This window comes from Heterocephalus glaber, unplaced genomic scaffold (genome assembly GCF_053883595.1).
Source record: "Heterocephalus glaber isolate CG9 unplaced genomic scaffold, H.glaber_assembly_v1.0 deba00001569, whole genome shotgun sequence".
Taxonomy (NCBI): Eukaryota; Metazoa; Chordata; class Mammalia; order Rodentia; family Bathyergidae; genus Heterocephalus; species Heterocephalus glaber.
Genome location: NW_028258354.1, coordinates 3,239,814 through 3,267,579, shown reverse-complemented (window position 1 = coordinate 3,267,579; position 27,766 = coordinate 3,239,814). Strand labels below are relative to the sequence as shown.

General features: G+C 39.2%; 1 protein-coding gene across 19 annotated transcripts in view; it reads left to right on the top strand.

Moving 5' to 3' along the window:
- Window positions 1-27,766, top strand: part of R3hdm2 (R3H domain containing 2) — a 171,103-nt gene that overhangs the window by 84,738 nt on the left and 58,599 nt on the right. Inside the window, exon 1 of one of the 19 annotated variants that reach the window (XM_087192179.1) lies at window positions 281-521. The exons of the other annotated variants lie outside the window; for them this stretch is intronic. The gene's annotated coding sequence lies outside the window, so the exon portion shown is untranslated. Of the gene's footprint in view, window positions 1-280; window positions 522-27,766 lie in introns of those variants that run through there. 19 annotated transcript variants of the gene reach the window in all.

Genomic DNA, 27,766 nt, shown 5'->3' with positions numbered 1-27,766 from the left:
CTTCATTCAGATTTAGTTTATGAGAACAGTGGTGATTTCTGTTCCTTCAGTGATGCTGTTGACGCACATTGCAGGAAGCAGGGAATCCCCCATAAATATCCTTCACTGTGTCATTACCCAGCTATCCACACCGGCTGGTGAATATGCCTTTCTGTCCTCTGTCTTTATGTAACTGTCCTGTAGTCTCTTTAAATGTGATAAGAAGAAATATGTCGCCTTTGCTATGTCTAGGGAGCTTTTGTGATTGTAAATATCCTAGGAGAAATTTGTTAAACCTTTTTACTAAAAATGCCTTCGATGTATAGAGGTTTTCATATTAATTTTTCCTGCTTTTATTGCTTATTTTGGGTTACTTGTTTGTTTCTTATAATTGGCTTATTTTTGTTTGCTGGCTTTGGTTTCTAAAGAGTGCAGAGATGGGATTCCCTCTACCTCTAGTGACGTAGTGATTTTGTTTGCAGTCTTTTTCTTCTGAGAGGGAGGGGACAGAGAGAAGGAAGAAGAGAAATCCATCTGAAGCGGTGCGTTCTCCCTCTATGACTTGATGATGATATCTGGGTACCACTGAATAGAACTGAAGCCAAAATAGGATGTGTTAATGATAGAGGGGGTGCTGTTTTGTTTGTTTCCTTTTAGAATAGACCCAGAGCAAAGTCAGGATTGCTAAAGCAAGGTGCCTGAATTAACCCTCTAGGTCTTGCTATTCATGAATTTTTATCTAACTGCTTTTTCTAAATATAGAAAGAAACATAGCTCTTAGGCAGGTTTCTAGAACCTAGGATCTATTAATAATTCTAGGTTGAGTTTGAATTTGGGAATTTTTCTGCTTTATTTGCACTGGTCCTGATCGGGCAGTTTGTGCGTTGTTTTTCAGACCTCAAAAAAAGGTAGTTATATAAAATTCTTTGCCATTATAGTTTACAGTAAAATTTAAATTTTGAATGTATATAACTAAAACAAAGCTTAAGGAAAAAAATTGTTAGATATACTCTTAGGTGTGAGTATAACAGCCCAGCCCATCTTTTTTGGATTGAGTATTTGGGCTTCCAGTTTCTTTTATGCAACTCCATTTTAATGCTGCTGATCTTTTGAGGACTTCCTGCAGAGGTCAATTGGAAAAACTCAAACTAGGGAAGTACAAGAGTTCCCCGATCTGTGGATATGAGTTTGGTTAGCATATGTGGAGATGTGCCTTTAAGAGATTGCTGATTTATTTTCTGTCTTGAATTTCTTTTCTTTTCTGTGCTTCCATTTATTCTCAATTCTTTGTGTAAAATGAAGATTAATGTCTGCTTTTCAGCTTTGATTATGTAGTCCTGTTCTCTGAGGTAGCTCAGTTATATTATTATTACAACCATAAATGTTTCCAACTAACAAAATCTAACTTTATTTGAAGAGGTCAGGGTGTTGGCAACAAAAGAAAGTAATCCTAGGTTAAATAGAGACTATTACAGAAGAAAAACCCATTTAGAAGCTTGCCAGAGACAAGAGCTGTAAGGTTAGGAGAAATTTCACTGCATTTTGCATTTTGGTATTGTAGCAAATATGTGGGTAATTTCTTGTTAGCTTTTCAGGAAACCCCTGTGGTGGACAACCCTCATTAAATGTTGCTGGGAGACTGCTCTGACGTCACTGGGAGCAGTTCCCTGTCTGCAACTAGAACAGGAATAGCCTTTGAGGGGGAAGGAAAACTGCTGTGCAATTAAAAGATGGCAGATTCGTTAAGTTGGTTTACCTCAGTTTGTGAGTGGATAGCATAGACCTAAGTCCTTTGTTAAGTGTATCAGTTATACCAAAGGGGAAATTACCAAAAGATCATTTTATTTCAATTGAAAGTGCTTTCTTTTTAAATCTTTTCTAACCATCAAGATTTTTAAACAGGTCACAGAAAGAAAGCTGTTGAAAGGTGTTAGAGAAGTTAGATTTCAGTCTTTTATCCTTCATTTTCTTTCTTTTTTTGTGTGTGAGGGGGAAAGGTCAAGGGCAGCTTTTAACAAAAATGTTTTAGCATTACTCTGGGATAATAGATAATGTGATATCTATTTGAAGGACCCTCACAAAATTGATAGGGACCATTTTTATCTCTAAAAAGTGCTAAACCTACTTAATTTTCTCTGATATCCTCTTCTAGCATTCCGCCCCTGCCCTATTTTAAATATACAGTATAGCCTGTTGAGAGCTTCTCTGAATGCTTGGACTCTGGAGTTCAGATCCTAGCTAAAGCCAAGTGTATTGGCTTCTGTCTTCTCAAGAGGCTGAAACAGGAGGATTACAAAATCCAGACCAAGGGCTGGGGATTTAGCTCAGTGGTTCTGCCACCTGCCTTGCAAGTGCAAGGTCCTGAGTTCGATCCCCGGTACCAAAAGAAAAAAAAGAAAAAAAAAAAAAGGCTAGGGGAGAGTGCTGGGCTCAGAGATTGCTGAGTTCAATCTATAGTACCAAAAAAAGGAAAAAAAATCCTCGCTTTACCAATTGCTGGCTCTTACCTTGAGTGAATTAATTCACTTGACCTCTCTATATCTTCCTTTGTATAATAAGCATTAAAAAGAGTATAGGGGCCAGGGATTTAGCTCAGTGGCTCTGTGCCTGCCTCACAAGCGCAAGGTCTTGAGTTTGATCCCCAGTACCAAAAAAAAAAAAAAATAGAGGGTTGTTTTGAAGATTAAGAGTTAATACATATAGGGCCGGGGATATATAGCTTTCAGGACATCTCCGGGTTATTTTATTTTATTGTACTTATTTAATTTTTTTTTTTTTTTTGGTACCAGGGATCGAACTCGGGACCTTGCGCTTGCAAGGCCGGTGCCGGAACCAGTGATCTAAATCCCTGGCCCATTTGTTTTGTTTTTTGAGACAGGGGTTCACTATGTAGTTCAGGCGGCCTTGAACTCACTGTGTAGACCAGGCTGCCCTCAGACTTTTGGTGATCCTCCCATCTCAGTCTCCCAAGTGCTAGGATTACAGGCATGCTAGATACTAAGTTTTAAAATGAATATAGTATAAATATTTCAGCTTTATATTAACACAGTTGATCGTTTTAAGGAGTATCTTTTCTAATTTGATGTTCAGAAGCTAAATTGTGAACATGCTCCCTAAAAAAATTAGAAGCACTATTATTTTGCTTAGTCATCATTAATATTTTGACTTATACAGATGGTTGGCTTGGGGTTTGTTTAGTCTTGTTTTACTTTCTGCCATTGATTATTACCTCTGTTTTTCTCTATGTGAGTTGATGTGGTTGTGGTCTTCTTTCTCCATACATTTGTGAGAATATAAGAGCTATATAAAGTACTATATTAGATTTTATATGATCCTTAAAATCACTAGTGTAAAACAAAAGTCTAGGAGTTTTTGTTTGAATGTTTTTGGTGCTTGGGATTGAACCCAAGTCCTTACTGTTGCAATGCTTTACCACTGAGCTATACCCCAAGCCAAAAACTGTAGGATTTTAAATGGAGCAAAATTTAAGTCACAAATTCTAACATACCCCATATCCCATTACCTTTTTTTTTTTTTCTTTTTTCTTTGGTACTGGGGATCGAACTCGGGTCCTTGCGCTTGCTCAGCAGGCAACGAAACCACTGAGCTAAATCCCAGGCTACCTTTTATGTTCTTTTAATTTCATATTAGGGGCTGGGGATTTAGCTCAGTGGTTTCGCCACCTGCTGTGCAAGCACAAAGACCTGAGTTCAATCCCCAGTACCAAAAAAAAAAAATTTCATATTAGCCTTAGAGTGTTTTTTTTAATGTGTTTTTTGAGCCTTTGTCTTTTTGAATTGCTCATGTCACTAGTAATGTAACCTTGTACATTGACAAGAGCCAGTAATGTGTGTAACATTCAAGGCAAAGAAATTATCTTCCCTATGTAACTTTTTTATCCCTGTCTCATTTTTATCCTTGATTTCATAGGTCAGTGCTTCCTATGGAGCTAGAAGCACATACCTTTTTCTAGTGGAATATATGGGAAAAAGGACATTACTATTATTTAAAAGGAACATGAACTGAAGAAAATAAAAAATGAGAAACACTTGTCCAGGTGAATGTTCTACAAGTCCAGGGCACCGCCATTAGACCAGGGAAGTGGACGTGACATGTTGCTGAGGGAACAGTCAGTGAACACTAATCTAGCCCAGGACGTGGGAGGCTGAGGAAAGAGGATTACCATAAGTTTGAGGCAAGTCTGGGTTACATAGTGAGTTCAAGGCCAGCCTGAATCATGTAGCAAGAACCTGTCTCAAACAAACAAAAAAACCAAAAAGAAAGAAAGAAAGACAGACAAATCTAATAGTGCAATTGGCCATGATTCTATTAACTAGAGTGAACCAAGGGGAAAATTTTTATCTCCAAAATTCTTTTTTTTTCCCCTAGTACTGAGAATTGAACTCAGGACCTTGGGCTTGCCAGGCAGGCGTGACACCGCTAAGCTACATCCCGGCCCTTTAAAATTCTTGAATGCATTTATCCAGAGGAATTGATAAGAACTGTGAATAAAGATTTCGGCTACAAAGATGTTCTCACTACATAATTTTATTATGCTGCCTAGATTCCCAATAATAGAGAAATAGATAAATTTTAGCACAGGTATGTAATAGAACATGACTTTATGTTAAAAGTAATTTAAACCAGGTATGGTGGTACATTTCTGTAATCCCAAGTACTCAGGAGGCAGAAGCAGGAGGATCGCTGCAAGTTCCAGGTCAGTCTGGGCTCCATAGTGAGTTCAAGGGCATCCTGAATTACATAATGAGACCCTGTCTCAAAAAAAAAGGAAAGGGCCTGGGATTTAGCTTAGTGGTGCTGCCGCCTGCCTTGGAAGTGCAAGGTCCTGAGTTCAATCCCTGGTACCAAAAAGAAGGGAAAAATATTTAGTGTCAACAGTTAAACAAAATATGGTGTAAAAATCTTGTTATGTAAAATACATAAAAACTACCGAATATGAAAACATTCAATATGGAGACAAATGAAGGATATACCTAAAAACATTGCTGTTAATGGTAGTAATTACTGAGTATAGATTATGGGTGATTTTTCTTTCCTTTTCTATACCTGTATGTGTTTTCTGTAAGTATAAAGAAACTTGCAAGCCTGGCATGGTGGCCTATGCCTATAATCACAGCTACTTGAGAGGCTGAGGTAGGAGGATCACTTGAATCCAGGAGTTGAAGACCAGCCTGGGCAACATAGTGATACCCTGGCATAAAGAAAGAAGCCTTCTAAGCTGGGCATGGTGGTACATGTCTGTAATCCTAAGGGATTATAAGATCCTACAAGGCACGAGGATCACAAGTTCAAGTCCAGCCTAGGCAACTTAGCAAGACCCTGTCTCAAAAAATAAAAAAGGTTGGGTATGTAGCTCAATGGTTTAATCCCCACTATGAAAGAAAGAAAGGGGAGGGGGAGAAAGGGAGAGAGAGAAAGAGAGGAAGGAAGGAACAGAACAAATGAGGGCCGGGGATTTAGCTCAGTGGCTCTGCCACCTACCTCACAAGCGCAAGGTCCCGAGTTCCATCCCCGGTACCAAAAACAAAACAAAACCAAAAAAGAAAAAACGACAAATGAATGAGCTGTACTCCTCTAATCATAAAAAGCATTAAAAAATTTAAACTCCCTACTGTTAGTATCTGAAGGTAGAATTTTAGAATTTCACATAAATGCAATGACCTATGTAAATTCCTGAGCATAGTGTTAGGAACACAGTAAATGCTTAATAAATGAAAGCTACTGCTATTGTTGTTACTTGAGAAAAGTAGCCTTCTCGAATCAGAACACAGGGCCTTTGTATTGGAAGATAACAGTATTGAGAAAATACCCTAATCATGCAGCTTCTTGACCTTCTGAAGTAAATAAATATTCTCTTCTTCTATACCTACTAGTCTAGGATCTTTTGGAAAAAAAAAAACAAAACAGGGTGGGGGCATAGGCCTAGAGTGAAATGTTCAGTTTTTCATTACTATGGTATAGAGCCGTGGTGGTGAACCTATGGTATGCGTGCCACAGCGGGCTATTTGTTATCATTGAAAGATCTAAAACGTTCACCCTCTCTGGTATAGAGGAATGTTGATATTTGAAGAAGACTAATAGTGACTTTCTGGTAGGTTTTCTTTTAAAAATAGCTTTAACATAATTTCTGACTTCCATCAAAAATTGGATCTATTTCCTTTTCTGGATTGTCTCCTTAGGAATTCTTAGGAAATTTAAAACAAAAGATTTTTTTCAGTTCCAAAAATTTGTGACATTTTGCCTATTGCTTCACAAGTCAGTCTGCCCTTGTGGATCCCTTGAAACTTAGTACTGACAGACACCTGGACATCCATCTACTTCAGGCTTCTTTTGGCACTGAGATAGGATTTAAGAAATTAAAGGGGGCCCTGGGACATAGCTCAGTGGTTCCGTCACCTGCCTTGAAAGCTCAAGGACCCGAGTTTGATCCCCAGCACCAAAAAAAAAAAAAAATTCAAGGACTGGGGATTTAGCTCAGTGGCGCCACACCTGCCTCTCAAGTGCAAGGTCCTGAGTTCAATCCCTGATACCAAAAGAAAAACAAGAAATTCATCATGCAAGAAAACATCCTTGAAATACATGTGTTAACTTAAAAGATGTAATTCCATTTCAGAAAAACACCTTCATCTAGCACCTTAAATTATGTTAATCTCAGGCCAGGAATTTAGCTCAGTGGTGCCGCTGCCTGCCTTGCAAGTGCAAGGTCCCAAGTTCGATTTCCAGTCCCCAAAAAATGAAAAAACAAAAATTATGTTAATCTTAATGTTACTAGTTTTGTAGATGTGCTATTATTTACTTTGTAAGTTTGTCTTAGTTTTGTAGTTGAGTAAACACAAGGAGTTTAGAAAAAAAAGAAATACATGTGTTAGTCACTGTTTGTACTGGGCAGTAATGTCAGAGATTCTTAACATTTAACTTTATTTTTCATATTCACTATAGTTTTGGTTTGTTTGTTTTGATGGTACTGGGGATCAAACTCTTGTGCATGCCGGCAGGCGCTCTCCTATTGAGCTGTATCCTCAGCCCTATAGGATTGTTTGTTTCTTTTTTGGTGGTACTGGGGATTGAACCCATGACTTTCATACTGAACTATATCCCCAGCACCCACCCTTCCCGTCTCCACTTTTTTTCACTTTTTATTTTGATATAGGTTCTCACTAAGTTGCGCATGCTGGGCTCAAATTTAGGATCCTCCTGCCTCAGTCTCCCAAGTGCTGGGATTATAGATGTGTGTTACTGAACCTGACCCACTATAGCTTTTAATATAGTCTGTGGTCCCCAACTTTTTTTTTTGAGACAGGATCTCACTATGTAGTCCAGACAGGCCTTGAACTATGTAGCCCAGGCTGGCCTCAAACTCACAGTGATCCTCCTGCCTCAGCCTCCCAAGTGCTGGGATTACAGGCATGTGCCACCATGCCTGGCTTGTGGTCCTCAATTTATGATGATTATGATTTTTGACTTTATGATGATATAAAAGTGTGATATACATTCAATAGAAAGCATACTTTGAATTTTGATCTTTTCCCAGGCTGACAATATGCCATACAGTACTCTCTTGAGATGCTAGATGTTGGCAATAAGCCACAGGTCCCTGTCAGCCATATTCTTAGGAGGGGTAAACAACCAATGCTCTATAGTAATAATGTATTCTTAAGCTGTGATAATGTTATGGTTTGTATCTAGGTGTCCCCCCAAAGCCTCATGTAGTCATAGGTGGGGCTTTTTCTGCAGTGACTGGTTCTAAAGTGTGTGATGTTGAAATTGATTCATGGTGCAATGCTAGGATCAAGGGCACTAGGATTAAGGGCTACCCACCCTAAGTAGCCTGGATAAGATAATAAGGAATAGAAAGAGCTGTGGTCATCCCTTGCTTGCTTTGCTACCTTCTGCCTTCCATGAACTGTTACTCCTCTGTGATGCCTGTCTGTCATGCCATCCTGTCTTGGAGCCAGTCAATTATGGACTGAAACCTCTAAAAACTGTGAGCTAAAAAAAACCTTTTCTCCCTTAACTTGTTGGTGTTAGGTATTTTGTCTCAGCAATGAGAAGTAATTAAGACAAAATTTGGTACCAGAGAAATGGGATCATTGATGTGACCGTAACTGACCATGTGGTTTAGGAGCCTTTGAAGCTTTGGAGATGCTAGCTGAGAAAAAACACAGCTGGAATGCCTGAGGCTGTACTTGATGAGAGATTCTGGTCAGAGTTCAGAAGAGCAGAATGCTGATAGAAGTTCTGCTGGTAAAAACCAGGCTCAGGAAAGAAAGACTGCATTGGTTGTTGTACTCCAGATGATGTGTGTTATGCCTTGGCAGAAAGTTTTCCGCATTTTGCATGTGTCCAGAGACTTTGCCTGAGACTGAGATTAAGGGTGGTGAACTAATTAATCTGACAGAAGAATGTTCAAGACAGTCTAATGTTGAGGTGGTGGCATGGCTACTGTTGGGGGCTTTTAGCCAGATTTATGTTGAGAATCAAGAGCAAAGGACAGGGCTGGGGATTTAGCTTGGTGGTTCCGGTGCCTGCCTCACAAGCATAAGGTCCTGAGTTCAATCCCAGGTACCAAAAAAAAAAAAGTATTAATAAGAGCAAAGGACAGAACAATTTAAAAAGTTTTGAGTTTGGCCAGAAAGGAAGTTCTAGTAAAGTTGTGGCCTGCAAAGATGGAACATGAGAAATTGGTCAATGAAAAGACTAGCAAGAAAAAGCCAAGTATTTCAGAAGAAGACAACAGAAAAGATGGCCTGAGGATATCATGAGAACCAATAGGACTCCAGCCTCTACAGCCTCAGAGTTGCAAAAGTGAAAGACTGCTTTGAGAAGAGCACCTCTGAACACCGTGTTCCAGAATGGTGGCAGCCTAGGAAGTTGTTCCTCTGGATTTGGTTCATAGGCACTGGACGCCTACAGCCAAGACAGAAAGAAGTCTGGCTACTGCTCTAGCTGGTGGCAGACCTTGGCATTATCCACGTGGTGCTGGTTTTAGGTGCATGCAGAATACAAAAGTTGTGGGGTCAGGAAAGCTTCCACCCAGATTTCAGAAAAAGACCTGGGAAGCCAGGCAGTGTACCCCTGAGAGGGCAGTGTGTGAAGCTGTGAGTGTGAAGCCAAAGGTACAGTGAAGACCCCTGAAGCTTGGAGAAGCCAGGAACATGGATCACCTGGGGAAAACTGTAAGGAAGGAGTAGAGCCAGCTCCAGAGAGAAGCCATGGGAGTCACAACCACCAGGAGTGCCATAGGAGCAGAACCACCTAAGCCCTTTGAGTTCACAGCCTGGCACGGATTGCTGGAAGTGGAACTGTGGGATTTAATGTTTGCCCAGCTGGATTTTGGTCTTGATCTGTTCCCATTCTTTGCTATCCTCCTGTTTGTCACTTTTGCAATAGAAATATCTATCTTGTACCATTGAATGTTGGAAGTGCTTAACTTTTTTTTCATTTGTACAAGGCTTGAAGCTAAGAGTTTGCCTTAAATCTCAAAGGAGACTTTGGACTTGAACTTGAAGCTGTTAGGACTTTGGTAACTCTCGGAGATGGACTAAATGCTTTTTGCATAAAGAGATATGCATGAGTCTTTGGGGGGACAGTGGTAGAATGTTATGATTTGTGTTTAGGTGTCCCCCCAAAGCCTTAGGCAGCCATAAGTGGGGCTTTTTCTGAGATGGCTGGTATGGAGTGTGTGATGCTGAAACTGATTCATTGTGCACTGCTAGGATCAAGGGCACTAGGATTAAGGGTGTGAGTGCTATCCACCCTGTGTAGCCTGGATAAGATATGAAAGGAGTAAAAAGAGCTGTGGTCGTCCCTTGCTTGCTTTGCTACCTTCTGCCCACCATGAACTGTTTCTCCTCTGGAGTGCCTGTCTGCTGTGCCACCCTGCCTTGGAGCCAGCTGATTATAGGCTGAAACCTCTACAAACTGTGAGCTAAATAAACCTTTTCTCTCTCAACTTGTGGGTGTTGCATATTCTGTCTCAGTAATGGGAAAAGTAACTAAGACAGATGATTAGTAGGTTAGGTGTATTAAGGACATTTTTTTTTTCCAATACCAGGGATCAACCTCAAGACTTTGTGCTTCCCAGCCAGTATGGTGCTGCTGAGCTACATCCCTGGCCGTTCAGCACATTTTTAACTTATGATATTTTCAACTTACAATAAATTTATTGAGATATAACCCCATTGTAAGTTGAGGGTATTTGTGTAATTGGCTTGTACAGTAAGCACATGTTCATTAAATATTACTGAAGGAATGACTGTAGTCTCTTAACATGACTTTTGTGCTGAGACAATTTTCTCCTTTACAATATATGGCAATATGGGCATACTTATTTTCACTGAATTGTACACTTAAAATTGTTAATTTAAGATGGAAATTTTTATGTATATTTTGTCACAATTTAAAACACACAACACAGGCTGGGAATTTAGCTCAGTAGTTCCGCCGCCTGCCTCTCAAGCACAAGGTCCCAAGTTCAATCCCCAGTACCAAAAAAACAAAACAAAAAACACACAATGTCAGGCAGATGAAAATGCACAATTTCCAATTAATTTTGACCCTGACATATCTAGAGTCTAGACTACCTTCTGTCTAGCTCTCAGCATTCACTTACCACCATGTACCAGAAGGTGGAGACCAAAGTTCCTTGTTGCAGCCTGAGATAATACATCAAGTCTTGGTGTACAGCACACCAAGAAAGGGACACCTTATAAAGTGCCAGGTGGATTTTTATGTTAATGAGCACCAGTGAGGTAAGTGATGGTGTGTGTGTGTGTATTTATTATCTAGTCCCTTCATCCAGTTTGTAGTTAAACCTTCTTTGCTTCAAGGAAGTTGTTTTATTTGATGTAGGAGCACAAGTTTCTCTCCCTCCTCCCTTTCCTTCTCCTCTCTCCCTACCTTCTTCCCCAGTGATTTACCTAGTGAGCTACATCCCAAAACTGTTAAATTGCCCAGGCTGACTTTGAATTTGTGATTCTCCTGCCTCAGCCTCCAAAGTAGCTGATTGTCACCATATGCCCATGATCACAGCTATTTTTTTTTCCTTAAGTGTAGTGGAGGGTGGTAGGGGAGAAGAGCAGAGAGAAAAAAACAGACATGATAGAATTCCAAGGACTGTAAAAGCTGTGGTTTGAAAATACAGCATATAAGGACCTGAGCAATAATAACTTTCCATGCTCATTTTAACATTTCTGAAAAAGTTGTGGGAAACTTACAGAGATCAGCAGTCTGAAATAAGACTTTTAGCTCTTTCTGTATTTTATGTCGTGGGAAGCTTCAATATTATGATAACAGTCTGGCAGTCACCTCCTTGTACTAATCTCTCAATTTACCTGATGTTGGTTTTTCTAACCATTCAAGGATTTTTAAAATTCTGGACTGATGTTAAATAAGGAAAACTCTCCAGGGTTTTGGGGGTCCTTTATTATTTGCAGAGATTCATTGTCATTGCCCTTTATTACTCATCCCTCAACTACTTATTTTTTGTATACCATAATGGCAGCATTTCCTTTTTGTCTGTAGAGACTATTCTGTGACAGCATTTGCAGCAGTGTCTGTGAAAAATGCTTTATGGGCGGGGGGGGGAGCAAAAAGAATCATCTTGTAGCTCTTAGTGATAGAACCTGTTGCCATGGAATCCTGGATCAGATTGGCTGACCTAAGGGCCAATGGGTGGCTAGAACATAAAACACATCCACATTTAACCTTGCAGAATTCATTTATTCAGTGATACATTACATTAATGCTATAAGTGTATATAGAGCTATGAAATAAAATGTTTGAAGAACAGAATAACTTGCTTTTCTCTTCTCTCAAAATTTGCTGTTAAATGTAAGCACTGTAACTATATATTCTTAATATGATTTGATTGAGAGAAGATATGTGGCGGGAACCATCTACCACCTATCTGTGAATTGAGCTGATGCTGCAGTCAGTTGGACTTGTACCAAGTCTAACTGTGGCCTTCTAGACCAGAAGTGCTTTGTCTTTATGTATAAAGCTACCTTACTTATTTTGTAATTTTTAAGCTAAGTCAGAATTTAGCAGTTTTTTTCTTGTTTTTCCCTTCTGTCTCTTCTACTCAGATATGGTAGATTTCTGAGATCACAGTTATCTCATCAGTTGGTGTGGAGAGGGAGAATTAGCTAGGAATAATTTCCATATTTTTCATCTTTCTGTTTGTTTGTTTGTTTTTGAGACAGGATCTCACTGTAGTTCAGGCTGACGTTGAACTCACTAGGTAGCCCAGGCTGGCCTCAAATTCACAGCAACTCTCCTGGCTCAGCCTCCCAAGTGCTGCGTTACAGGTGTGCACCACCATGCCTGGCTATTTTTCACCTTCATTTTCCTACTTGTTCATAGTTATTGATTTAGATTTGGGAGATTTCGTTGAACTTAATATTGGCTTCTTGTCATAGCATATCATGACATGTATCTTTTCCTGCTATATTGCCTCAGAGACAATAATTCATTCATACAAAGAGCACTCAGGCGGGGGATTTAGCTCAGTGGTTTCGCCACCTGCTGCGCAAGCGCAAGGAACTGAGTTCAGTCCCTGGTACCACAAAAAAAAAAAAGTGAATCACAAAGAGCACTCCCCTTGGGCTGGGGATTTAGCTCAGTGGTTCCGACGCCTGCCTCACAAGCACAAGGTCCCGAGTTTGATCCCTGGTACCAAAAAACAAAACAAAATGAAAACTACAAAGAACATTCCCCTTCTAGATTTTATAAGTGAGAGAAGTCAAGAATATTGTATTCATCATCTTACACTTTATGCAGTGATTCTTGAGAAATTATAGTGGTTCTTGTTCTCTTCCTATCCCCTAATTCTTATCCTTAGTTATTTACAGAATTGAAGGATTAGAGATCTCAAAAGGTCCATGAGTTTATCTCCTTTTGAGCTACTCAAGTCTTTAAGAGTTGCTCGGCCTGCTGACGCATGCTGTAATACTAGCAGTCTAGCAGCTAAGGCAGATCAGGAGAGTTTGAGGCAGCCTGGCCTACATAGAGAGTTCAAGGCCGGCTTGGACTACATAATGAGACCCTGTCACAAAAAGTCTGTAAGAGTAAGATGTGAACTTTATACCATTGCCTCTGTCTCAAGCAAAAAGAATACCAAAAAACAGACTTTAGATTCATCTGTTTCAAAAGAACAAAGTTGTTTGGTATCTGGCTATATAACTTTTGATTGGGGAGGTCTTAAGGCAATAATAATAATAATAATAATAATAATGTGGTTTTCATTCATTGGATAAACATAAAAGCAGGTTAGTCTCGAGCTAAGCTTGTGCCCCACTTAGCTTAGTTTTTAGAAACATTTTGAATGTGAATCATTGATCTCTCAGATAAGAATTGTGGAAGACAATCTTGATCTTAATCCAGAAAAGGAAATCGATGCAAGATAAATTTGTAAAATATATGGAGTATTACATAGTGAATAATGCTAAGAAGAAAAATAAGAGCAAGAAAGTGGAATAGGACATAGTTGAAGTTGTTTTTGTTTTGTTGTTTGTTTGTTTTGAGACAAAAATCTTGCTAGGTTGCCCAGGCTGGCCTTAAACTCATGGGCTCAAGTAATCCTTCTGTTGAGGCCTCCTGAAAAGCTGAGATTATAGGCACATGCCACCTGGCTGTATGTTTAGGGGTTTGTAGTTTTAGTTATTGTTAACCAAAGAGCTTTCTGAGTGATATTTGAGTAAAGATGGGAAAAAATTATATATGCAAGCCTTGAGGTTATCTTGGGGGGAGACCTTTCAAGGCAAAAGGAACAGCAAAGCTAATTACCCTGAAGTGGTTTCAGGGTACAGAGAGCCACTGAGTGTGGGACTTCATGAATGGGGAGACAGACTAGTGAGAGACGGGATCATAGAGCAAATTAGTGGTCAGATCATTTAAGATCTTGTAGATTAAGGGCTTCAGCTTTTACTCTTGAGTGAAATGGCCTGTGGGACTTTTGAACAGAGGCAAAAAGGATGTGATAGTGATTTTATATGATCACTGTGGCTGCTGTTTAGAAAATATTACAGGAGAGTGAAGGTGGAAGCAGGGAGACCCCTTACAAGGCTGTGGCAATTATTCAGCCATAGAGGATGGTGAAATGATTAGGCAAGAAAAAGAAAAGGCATCCAAATTGGAAAGGAAGAAGTAAAATGATCTCTGTTCACAGATGATATAATTCCAGCTAAGGTGATCTTATATGTTAAAAAAAACACTAAAAATTATATATACAAATAAAAGAACTAATAAATTCACCAGAGTAGCAAGATATAAAATCATCTCACAAAAATCAGTTGTAGTGGAGGATTTAGCTCAGTGGTTCCACTGCCTGCCCCGCAAGCGCAAGGATCCGAGTTCAATCCCTGATACCAAAAAAAAAAAAAAAAAATCAATTGTATTGCTTGCTGTACACTAACAATGAACAATCTGAAGAGGAATTTAAGAAAACAGCTACACAAAGAGCAAAAAGAATAAAACTCAGAAATAAGCTTAACCAAGGAGATTAGCCATGTGTCCAATAAGAGCTATTAAATATTGTTGAAAGAAATTAAAGCATAAATGAAAACACATCACATGTTAGTGGTTTGAAATACTTAATATTGGTTTGTTGTTTTTTTTTTGGTACTGGGGATCCAACTTTGGACCTTGCGCTTTTGAGGCAGGAAGGGGAACCACTGAGCTAAATCCCCAGCGAAATACTTAATATTGTTACAATGTCAGTTACTATCCAAAGCGATCTATGATTCAGTATAATTTGTATAAAAAATTCCAATTGCCATCTGCCCCGCAGGCATAAGTGCTGAGTTCACTCCCCGATAACTACCCCCAAAAATTCCAGTGGTATTTTTTGCAGAAATAGAACCCCCCCGCCCCGAAAAAAAGAAAGACCCAGTTAAAGTTCAAATGGAATCATAAAGGTTCCCAAATAACCAAAACAATGTTGTTGTGGTTTGGTTGGGTTGAGTTTGGTACTGGATATTGAACCCAGGGCCTTCCACTGCTCGCACTGAGCTATATCTTCAGCCGTTTTTTACCTTTTAAAAAAACAGTTTATTTTTATTGGTACATGTTTGCGGTATATAATGATTATATTCCTTTTTTACTTTTTATTTGAGACGGGGTCTCACTATGCCCAGGGTAGGCTCAAACTTGCACTCCTCCTACCTCACCTTTCCAGAGTGCTAGGATTATAAGCATGTACTACCATGCCTGTCTCCCAGGCCTTTTTATATTTTATTTTAAGGCAGGGTCTTGCTAAATTGCCCCAAATGACCTTGAATGTGTGATACTCCTGCCTTAGCTTAGCCTCCTGAATAGGTGGAATTACAGGTGTGTGCCACCATGACTGGCTGCCAGAGCAATTTTGAACAAGCTGGAAAACTCACACTTCCTGGATTAAAAAGTTACTACATAGTGAGACCCTGTCTCAGAAAAACAGAAGTAAAAAAACTGTGTGATGCTAACATAATGATAGATACATAGATCAATAATAAACCCTCCACATATAAGGTAAAATGATTCTTTGAAAAAATGCCAAAAACCAATAAATTGGGAAAAAGACAGTCTTCAACAAATGATCCTGGGGTGACTCGATATGGAGATGCAAAAAAACAAACCTACACACCTTCCTAACACATACAGAAATTAACATTTAGCTGGGCATGGTGACACATGCTTATAATCCCAGAACTGAGGAGGCTGAGGTAGGAGGATTGTTAGTTCAAGGGTTGCCTGGGATACATAGCAAGTTAAAGGCCTGTCTGAGCTACAGAGCAAGACTGTCTCAAAAAACAACAAAAAATTAACATGGATTAAAGGTCTAGAAGTTGGGTGAGGTAGCACATGCCTGTAATCCCAGTACTCAGGAAGCTGAGGCCAGGGGGTTACCATGAGTTTGAGGACAGCATGAACAACATAGTGAGACCCTGTCTCAAAAAAATAAAATTTTAAGTAAAGGTCTAAATACAAGACCTAAACTATAAAACTTAGGAGAAAACAGAGCAAATGCTTCATGACTAGGTTTGGCAGTGATTTGTTAGATGTGATACCAAAAGCATAGGCCACGAAAGGAAAAAATATGACTTCATGAAAATTTTAAAAATTTGTGCATCAAGGCGTTCCACTTATAGAACTACCTGTATAATATGTCAGAAGCTAAATCTTTTCACTTTACTGATCATTATAACTGAAGGAATCTATTAAACCATCTGGCAGCTGCTATTATCAAAATTTTGGATATCATTTTTTATGATTCTTGTGTCTTGGTAATACTCTGAATACTCTAAATTATGTTATTTATCTTTTGGTGATACTCTTATTTTTAACACTAACAAAATAAATTCAATTTTGGAAAAAAAAAATTTGTGCATCTAAAATAGTATCAACAGCCAGGGATTTATTTAGCTCAGTGGTGCCACCACCTGTCTCTCAGGCACAAGGTCCCAAGTTTGATCCCTGGTTAGCCACCCCCCAAAAAACCCAGTATCAACAGAGTAAAAAAACAACCCACCAAATGGGAGGAATAATTTGTCAATTATATATCTAATAAGCAATTAATACCAACCCAGACTATATTCAGAATTGCCCAGACTCAACCACAAAGTCAGTTAAAAAGTGGACAAAAAGTTAGGTGCAGTACTGCATGCCTGTAATTCTAGCTGTGTGGAAGGCTGAGGCAGGAAGATTGAATGTTTGTGGCCAGCCTGGGCAACTTAGACACAAATAAAATAAAAAGGGCTTTGTGAATGTAGCTCAGTGCTAGAGTGTTTGCCTAGTATGCATGAAGCCCTGGGCTCAGTCCCTAGTACTGCAAAAGAGAAAAGAGTGGGTAAGGGATTTAAATAGTTCTCCAAAGATGTACAAATGGCTGATAAGCACAGGAAAAGATATTCAGTATCCCTAATTGTGCCTGTTAATCTTGATTTTCAATTTCACTGGATTAGAGGTTCTTGTGGGGGGGTGACAGGAATGTGAGGGCGCTAACCTCATCCTTACCTGAATGGGCTATTATTAGGAGATGGGTCTTAGTTGGAGGAAGTGGGTCATGGTAGTGTGACCTTGAGGACTCTATCTAGTCCCTGGCCCCTTCCTCTCTGACTCTTCCCTTGCTCTTTGCTTTTGAGAGCTTGTTTGGAAATTCTAGCAGGGGAGCTCAACTACTGTATATCCTTGACTGAGAAAAGGTACCTCCTCTCTCTGGGGTGGTCACCCTTTTCCACAGACGCACAGCTTTAGGGACACATGGAGTGGTGAGGGAGGAAAGGGACATCCATCTAGCCAGATAAATCAGCCCTGGCGGATCAGTGGGGTGACAGATGTCACCACCAGCTTGCCCTCAAATCCTCTTGACTTATGGAATGCTGTAAATTGAGTAGCTTTCCTTCACCAGGACCTTAGACTATGGTGTTTCTGCTTTGGAGCCAACTGACCAGGGACTAAAACCTCTGAACCGGTGGGCCAGATATTTTGTCCCAGCAACAGGAAGATGACCAATACAATAATCATTAGGGAAATGCAAATCGAACTATAATGAGGTAACACCTCACACCTATTAGTGTGGCTATTTAAAAAACCAGAGTTGGCAAATGGGTGGAAAAATTAGAACACATAAACTGTTGGTGTAAATGTAAAATTCTATAGTTGCTGTGGCAAACAGAATGACAATTCCTCAAACAATTAAAAATAGAGGGCTGCTGGGGGGGGATTTAGCTCAGTGGTTTCGCCGCCTGCTGTGCAAGCGCAAGGACCCGAGTTCGATCCCCGGTACCAAAAAGATAAAAATAAATAAAATAAAATAAAAATAGAGGGCCGGGGCAGGGATTTAGCTCAGTGGTTCCGCCGCCTGCCTTGCAGGCGCAAGGACCAGAGTGCGATCCCCGGGACCAAAAAAAAACCACCAATAAATAGAATCACCCCAGCTAGGCATGGTGGCACACACCTGTTGTAATCCCAGCACTTGGGAGGCAGAGGCAGGAGGATTGTGCCACAAGTTCAGGGCCAGCCAGGGCACATAGTGAGTTTAAGGCCAGCCTGAACTATATAGCAAGACCCTGTCTCAAAAAAGCCAAAAACAGGCTGGGGATTTAGCTCAATGGTTCCACCGCCTGCCTCGCAAGCTCAAGGTCCCAAGTTCGATCTCCAGTACCTCCCCTCCTCAAAAAATAGACTCACCCTTATTCCCAGAAATCTCACTTTCACATATATATCCAAGAAATCTGAAAAGAAGGGCTTGAAAAGATACTTGTAAACCAATGTTCATGGCAGCATTATTCTTAATAACTAAAATACTGAAATAACCCAAATATTCATCAATAGACAAGTAGCAAAATATGGTATATACATACAATGGGATACTATTCAATCTCAAAAGGAAGGAAATTCAGACATATGTGACAACATAGATGATTGAGAACATTATTTTGAAACAACAGTCGCAAAAAGACAAATACTGCGTAATTCAAGTGGCCAGTTCAGTTGATTAGAGCATGGTGCTAATAACAAATATTGCATGATTCTACTTTTATATGGGACAGAGTAGTCAAAATCATAGAGAAAGAAAATAGAATGGTGGTTACCCAGGGGGCTAGGGGAGGGGGAAATGGGGAGTTACTGTTTAATGAGTAGTTTTCAGTGTTACAGATGAAAATATGGTTGCCCAACAGTATGAATGTATTTAATACCATTGAACTATACACTAAAAATGGTTCAGATGGCAAATTTTATGCCGTTTTTTTACCATACTAAAAAATTGCAAAAACTAAAAAGACAAGATGGTGGCTTAGACCAGTGTGGTAGTGGTGGAAGTAATAGGAAGTCATTAGATTTTGTGTATATTTTGAAACTATAATCAGGATTTTCTTCCTGATTACTTTGAGCTTCACTTCTGCATAAAATAGAAATAATAATACTTAGAAAGTGGCCACTCTGTGCATACAATAAAGTGTTACATGATAACTGTTCTAGAAGTGAGGTCTCCATAGGATGTGAGCCATCAGACATTGTGATTTCTCCCTCAACCCCCTTTTTGGTGTTGAGCATCAAACCCCGAGTCTCACACATTAGGCAAGGGCTCTACCATTGAGCTACATCCTCAGCCCAAAACTGTATTGAGTTTTCTTTAAGCCGCTTACTCTAGCTATCATGAATAACAGGATAGGAAGAAACCAGCCACTCCTCAGTAATTCATCCCTTGGCTTATACCAAATAGAGTTATCTCTTTGGGCAGAAGGATTTACCTAAACTGTCTTGTTTTCTTTTTTAAGGTGGAGTCTTGTTAGGTTGCCTAGGTTGACCTTGATCTGGAGTCAAGTGATCCTCTGTCTCAACAACTTGTAACTACAGTCGTGTATCATCCTGCTCAGAAAATTGACTTTTTAAAACCATTCTTTTGTGTGTGTGTGTGTGTGTGTGGTGCTGGAGATTGAGCCCAGGGCCTTGCATATGCTAGGCAATTGTTCTATCACTGAGCTACATCTCTAACCCCTTAAAAACAATTCTTAAAAGACAGATACACCAACAAAAAAAATTAGGATAGGGTAAATAACATTATTTTTTCCCTTGTAGTCCTCTGTAGTCTAATTCTCATTAAAGTAGACAAGGGTATCACCTATGCAGAATAATGTGGATTTAGTACGGACTGGGAAAAGGCAGTATACAAGATGCCAATTCTTGAGTGGAAATATATTTACTCATAAGAGAAAAACAAGAAAAAAATATCCCTTTTTCTCTGCCTTCTTGCTATCAAATGTGATTAGGAACCTACTTTGAGAACGTGTATGCCAATAAGATGGAAAACACAGAAGTAATAGACAGATTTCTAGATACATCTGAATTACCAAAGTTGAACAAAGAAGATCTAAAAATTCTAAACAACCCAGTATCAATCAACAAAATTAAAAACATAATTTAAAATTTGCCAACAAAGAAAAGCCCAGGTCCTGAGGGCTTCATTGCTGAATTCTACAAGACATCTAGAGAAGAACTATTCTATTGCCACTACTGTTTAAACTCTTCAATGAAATTGAAAGGGAAGCAATACTCCCAAATTCATTTCTGGAAGCAAGCATCACCTTGATCCCAAAAGAAGAGAAAGACCCAACTGTAAAAGAAAACTATAGGCCAATCTCCCTAATGAACATAGGTGGAAAAATCCTCAATTAAGATACTAGCAAACAGAATTCAGAATATCAAACACTCTAACCAAGTAGGATTCATTCCAGGGATGCAGGAATGGTTCAACATACTTAAATCAATTAATGTAATACACTATATCAACAGAGCCAAGGAGAAAAACCATATGATCATCTCAATAGATGCAGGAAAAAAAAAAAAAGATGTTTTACAAAATTCAGTACCCATTCAGGATGAAAACCCTACAGAAAATTGGAATGGATGGTCTTTATCTCAACCTGATAAAAGCCATATATGAAAAAAGCAAACATCATACTAAATAGTCAAAAACTGAAATCCTTCACACTATAATCAGTAACAAGACAAGGATATCCACTGTCACCACTCATGTAGTTCTGGAAACAGCCACAGCAATTAGACAAGAGAAAGAAAAGGAATAAAGATAGTAAATGAAAAAGTTAAATTGTCATTATTTGCAGATGACATCATATTCTATATAGAAGACTCCAAGGACTCCATCAAAAATCTTCTAGACTTAACCAGTTCAGTAGAGTAGCTGGATACAAGGTCAACACACAAAAATCAGTAGCCTTCCTGTACCTGAACAACAGATTTACTGAGAGAGGAACTGGAGAAACAACTCCTTTCACAGTAGCATCCAAAACAGTGAAATACCTAGGAATCAATCTAACGAAAGAAATAAAAGACCTTTACTCTGAAAACTACAGCATTCTGAAAAAAGAGATAAAAAAGGATATTAGAAAATGGAAAGACATCCCTTGCTGCTGAGTAGGAAGAACCAATCTAGTGGAAATGGCCATACTTCCAAAACTGCTATATAGATTCAGTGCGATCCTAATTGGAATTCCAACAGCATATTTCACAGACCTTGAGAAAACAATCCAAAAATTCATTTGGAACAAGAGACCTAGAATAGCAAAAGCAATTTTAGGCAACAAAGACAGGATAGGAAATCACAATCCCCAACTTGAAACTATACTACAAAGCTACTGTGATGAAAACAGCATGGTACTGGCAAAGAAACAGACCTGAGGACCAGTGGAACAGATTAGAAGATGCAGAAACAACTCCAGACATACTCAGCCACCTCATCTTTGACAGAGGAGCCAAACACCCTCACTAGAGGAAAGATAGCCTCTTTAAGAAATGGTGCTGGAAAAATTGGGTTTCAACTTGCCAAAGATTAAAACTAGACTCATATCGCTCACCATGCACTAAACTAAAATTGAAATGGATCAAAAATTAAATATTAAAATGGGAACACTAAACCTGCTGGCAGAGAGGTTAGTTAGAACTCTTGAAGACATTGGTGTAGGAAAAGACTTCATGAACAAAACCTCAGTCGCATGGGAACTAGCACAAAGAATCAACAACTGGGATCTCATCTCATTAAAAAAGCTTCTGCGAGGGCCAGGGATTTAGTGCAGTGGTTCTGCCGCCTGCCTCGGAAGCAAAAGGTCCCAAGTTCAATCTCCGGTACAAAAAAAAAAAAATAGCTTCTGCGTGTCGCTGAGGAGCAGAGCTGCCCCCAGCACAGAGGAGGTGAGTCTTGTGGGCACCAGCAGCACACATTCTCCGCACCCCACCTTGAAATGAGAAGACACATAAACAAGTCTCAAAAACAGACTTACAGATCACCTAAAGGAACCCCAAAGGGAGATGAGATGGAACAATCTGATACTCAACCACCTGGACTCCCTGAACTGGCAACAAAACAGGATCTGGAAAAAATGAAATCAGAAATAATTTCTCAGATAACAGCAGAGATTGTACCCATAGTGCAAGACATGATTAATGAATCTAGAGAAGACACAGATAAAAAAATAGAGGAGCTGAGGAACATGATGGAATCCCAACATAGGAAACAAATGGAATCCATAAAACAGATGCAAACAGATTTCCAGGAGATTAAAAACTCCATGGAAAGTTTACACAGCAGAATGAGCCAATGTGAGGACAGAATTTCAGATATAGAAGATAAGATTGCAGTTAGTGGCCAGGAAAAGAAAAAATTCTTTAAAATAGTAAGGGACCATGAGAAATCAGTCCAGCAGCTGCTAGACAGTACAAACAAGAATAACATAAGACTGATTGGAGTCAAAGAAGAAACAGGAGAGAGTGCAGATGACATAAAAAAACTGTTCACAGAAGTGATGGCAGAAAACTTCCCAAGCAGGGGAAAAGAACTTGACATACAGGTAAGTGAGGTATATAGGTCTCCAAAAAAAAAAAAATCTGGGCTGGGCATTTAGCTTAGTGGTTCCACCGCCTGCCCCCACAAGCATAAGTACCTGAGTTTGATCCCTGGTAACAACAACAACAACAAAATCTACACATATACATATAATAGTTAAGATTCCAGAATCCCAACAGAACAAAATTCTATAAGCAGTTAGAGAAGAGATACAAATCACGTACAAAGAAAAGCCCATCAGAATCACAGCAGACTTTTCAATGCAGACCCTCAAGGCAAGAAGAGCTTGGAATGATGTATTCCAAGCCCTAAAGGAAAACAGCCTCCAATCCAGATTGATTTACCCTGCAAAACTATCTTTCAAAATTGCTGGAGAAATAAGATACTTCCATGACAAAGAGCACCTTAGGAACTTCATGAATACCAAACCAGCAGTCCAAAACATTTTAGACAATATCCTAGGAACAGACATTGAGGATCACAACCCCAGGAAGCCCAGCAGAATGAATCCATCAGGCACAACAAGAAATTAAACACAAAGGGGGAGAATCCAACAAGAAGAAAAAGTCATGACAATGATAAGTCAATATATATCAGTTATAACCATCAATGTTAATGGTCTCAATTCACCAGTCAAAAGAAATAGACTGGCAGAATGGGTCAAGAAGCAAGATCCAGCAATAGGCTCCATACAAGAAACACACTTAATTCAAAAAGAAACTCATAGACTGAAAGTTAAAGGGTGGAAAACAATACTCCATGTGACAGGAACCCCCCCAAAAAGCAGGAGTAGCTATCCTCTGTGCAGATCAAGTGGATTTCAAACTAAAATCTGAAACACTTCTGGTCCCAAGAATTTCAGATAAGGGATACTCAACTTGTATGTACAAATCTATTGTGAACATGTATTTTCATTCCTCTTAAGTAAAAATTTAAGAACAAAACTGTTGGTTCTTAACAGTAATATAAGAAATTTCTGCATTGTTTTCCAAAATGGTTTTATCATTTTGCATTCACATTAGCTGTATTAGAAAGTTCTAAATGGTTCACACCTAAGCTGACATTTGTTCTTGTAAAACTTTTAACTTAATCTCCCTGCGTGTATAATATGATCTTGTTATTGTACTGATTAGTATTTTTCTGATTCTAGTGTTGTACACATTTCCTTGTGCTGTACTGGCTATTTATCATCTTCTTGTGTCTACTTTTTAATTGGGTTGTCTATTAATGAGCTGTAAGGGTTCTTTATGTATTCTGGTCATAGGTTATATGTATTATAAATAGGTTCTATTTAAGGATTACTTTGATGTCTTTTAAAGTTCTAATTTTTTTTTTTTTGGTACCGGGGATTGAACTCTAGACCTTGCACTTGCAAGGCAGGCAGCGGCACCACAAAAGTTCTAAATTTTGATGGAATCTCATCAGTTTTTTTCTTTTATACATCATGTTTTTTGTATCCTAGGAAATTCTTGCCTACCCTAAATTCATGAACATTTTCTCTTATAAAAAAGCTTCTACACAGCAAGAGAAGCCACCAACAGAGTGAAGAGATAACCCACAATGTGGGAAAAAATTTTTACCAGTTGTTCCTTAGACAGAGGTCTACTATCTAGAATATGTAAAGAACTTAAAAAAATCAGACTTCCCAAATTTAAAGAGCCAGTCCAAAAATGGGCATCTGAAATGAATAGACACATCTCAGATGAAGAAGTAGAAATAGCAAATAAACATATGAAAAAATGTTTAACATCACTACTCAACTGAGAGATGCAAATGAAAACAATGCTGAGATTCCATCTCACTCTAGAAAGAATGGCTGCTATCAGGAAATCAACCAATAACAAATGGTGGCGGGGTTATGGGGAAAAAGGAACCCTTCTCCACTGTTGGTGGGAGTGTAGACTGGTGCAACTACTGTGGAAATCAGTATGGATATACCTCAAAAAACTAGGATTAGTGCTGGGGATTTAGCTTAGTGGTTCCAACCCCTGCCTCGCAAGCACAAGGTCCAGAGTTCAATTCCCAGTACCAAAAAACAAAACAAAGAAAAACTAGGATTAGAGGCCCCATTTGACCCAGCTATTCCGCTGCTGGGTATCTTCCCAAAAGCATTAAGAACATCATTCCACAGCAATATATGCGCACCCATTTTTATAATAGTTTGTAATAGCTAAATCTTGGAAACAGCCCAAATGCCCATCAGCTGGTGACTGGATAAAGAAGATGTGTGTGTGTGTTTTGGTTTTTTTTTTTTTTTGTCTTTTGTTTTTTTTTTTTTCATAAAATGGAGTAGTACTCAGCTGTAAAGAATTATAAACTAGGCCAGGGATTTAGCTCAGCGGTTCTGGTGCCTGCCTCGCAAGCACAAGGTCCCAAGTTCAATCTCCGGTACCAAAAAAAAAAAAAAGAATTATAAACTAGAGACATTTATAGCTAAGTGGATGCACATTGAGGCCATACTCTTTTTCTTTTTTTTCTTTTTTTTTTTTAGGCCATACTCTTAAGTGAAATGAATAGGACACATGAGTAAATACTAAATAGTTGAAAGTGTAAATGAGAACCAAAATGTATAATACATTATGTGAAATAGGAAGATAAGGTCCAAAGGGGAAGGGGAAGTGGGGGGGGGGGTAGGGGAAAGAAAAAAATATGGGAAAAGATAGAAACAAAGTCTGTAAATAGGGAGGGGTGGGGGGGTGAAGGGAGGGCAAGAGAATGGGGAAAAAATAACCAAGATTTATCATGTACAGGTACAAATTCCCAATGATGAATGTCATCATATTTTATAGTTAAATGTACCAATAAACTAAATGAATTTAAAAAATGTGATTAGGAGGCACTAGCATCCAGTGAGCAACTACATTGTGGAGGAAACTTATATTTGTTCTATGTCACTTCCCAGTGGCTCTATGAAATTTATGAATCACGCCCATTATACAGATAAGGGGCCGAGGCTCAGTTATGTGATTAAAAAGTTGTGGAAACACTGGTTACCTAGTCAGATTCATGTCAAACTACAAAAGTCCATAATCTTACTTGGTGTAACATACTTGGTGTTTCCTATGTGGTGGAGACAGAATATTCTTTTTTTGGTGGGGGGACGACTGGGGATCAAACTTGGAACCTTGTACTTAGAAGGCAGGTGGTGGCACCACTGAGCTAAATCCCCAGCCCCAGAATATTCTTTATTTTGATGAGTACCACTCCTTACCCATCCTGTAATGATACTCATCTTTTTCTTTACAATATAGGTATTAGGCAGAAATGTAATACTCATAACCTCCATAAAAGTGACAACTCTCCTTATTTTACCTCCCCCCAAGTATATATATCAGCTCTAGTATATTGCTGTTGGAGTTCTTCTTTATGGAAATTGTTTATTATTTTTTTCATGTTATTTAATGTATGTGTGTTTTATATATACATGAGATACCAATTAAGAAATATACTGTTGCACTTAACAGCAAAATGCAAATATGTTAAACAAGAAATACTCATTTTTCTCTCATATTCAAGAAATCTGGAGGCAGTCAGAATAGGAGTCGGGTACTCAGGGACCTAAGTGTTCATATCTATGATTTCCCATCCTGGTATAATCTTAAAATGTGTTATGGCTGCTGGAAGGCCAGGTCTTAACATTCAAGTCAGCAAGAATTAAGAATGAAGAAAGAGGCCGGGGATTTAGCTCAGTGGTTCTGGCGTCTGCCTTGCAAGTGCAAGGTCCCGAGTTCGATCCCTGGTACCAAAAAAAAAAAAAGAATGAAGAAAGAAAGATTGCCCACTTAAGGATTATTCATGGAAGTTGCATTTGCTATGTATATCCTAGGACTGCCATAACAAAAAGCAGAAACCTGGTTGGTTAAATGACACAAAGTTGCCTAGTGTAATGATGCACAATTTTAGTAATCCCAGCATTTGAGAGGCTGAGGTAGGAGGATAGTGGCAAGTTCGAGGCCAGCCTGGGCTACATAGTCAGTTTAAGTCCAGTCTGAACTCATAATGAGACCCTGTCTCAAAAAAAAAAAGGTGATTGGATATTGGAGAATAAATACAAATTTCTCCCTTGCAGAAAAGAAATGGCTTTTTTGGTTTTTTTTGAGAGAGAATCTTGCTATATAGTTCAGGCTGGCCTTGAATTCCCAGTGTAGCCTAGGCAGCCTCAAACTGGCCACAGTCCTCCTGCCTCAGCCTCCCAAGTGCTGGGATATAGGCGTACGCCACCATGCTTGTTAAGAAGTGCGTCTTTAATAGCTAATAGTTCTTAAGATTTCTGATTCTTTCTTATAAACATGGGTTGTTCTCTACCATTTCTCTGGCCAATCCAGTGTTCAGTATTTTGGGGTTTTTTTGTTTTGGTTTGGTTTTTTCCCTCAGTACCTGGGATTAAACTCGGGACCTTGCATTTGCAAGGCAAGCATGGTGCCACTGAGCTAAATCTCCAGACTTCTGTTGCACCCAGTGAGAGAGAACCAACCAGAGACTGACATTAAATCCACACAGGAGTTTATTACCGACTGGGACCCGAGCCGAGCATCAGACTCGAGCCTGAGCCTCGACTGGGGGTTGACAAACATGTTTTATACACCTTTGAGGCCAACAGTTTCTAGGCCCCCCTATGGGATAGAACTAGTAAAGCAAGCAAAAGGTACAGAAGCAGAACGTCCTGCTGTTAGAACATTTGTAAAACAATAGTTGATTAATTGTTATTTCTAAAAAGACTTTCTAAGGGGAGGAGGTTTTTAAGCTTCCTCCTTCTGAGTTCATGTAAAGGGCAGGCAGGTGGGTCAAGCAGCAATATGGAGTCTGTCTTGCTAACTAGGGTCCTTCAACTTCAGTATTATATTTTGAAAGATTCTTTTAAGACTAAATATGTCACCTGAGGCGTTCTGTCAGCCTAACAGAGCAGAGCAGGATAGGCTTAGCTATAGACAAATTTTAAGTTAGCAATAGACGCATCCTGAAAGTGCCCTAATCAGAAGGTAAATTATGATTTTTTTTTTCCCCTCTCTTGAATGTCTCTTCTGGATTGAGTTGGAAGCATTTTTACAAGGAGACAAGAGAAGACAGTGTGAACTTTGAATATCTTTTCTACTCCCAAGATACTATGATATTTCTTGCATAAAGGTACTGCTTTGATAAAGCTAAAGAAAATAGAAGCAGTAGAAAAGACACCGTTCACTACTCTCATTCAAGAGATTATATTTGACACTGGGCGTGGTGGCACACGCCTGTAATCCCAGCACTTGGGAGGCTGAGGCAGGAGGATCACCTCGAGTTCGAGGCCAGCCTGGGGAACATGGTGAGTTCAGGGCCAGCCTGAACTACAAAGGGAGACCCTACCTCAAGAAACCAAAAAAAAAACAACCCCAAAACCAAAAGATTGTATTTGATTGATTCTGTTGTGCTAGAAGATGTAAAGTGAGC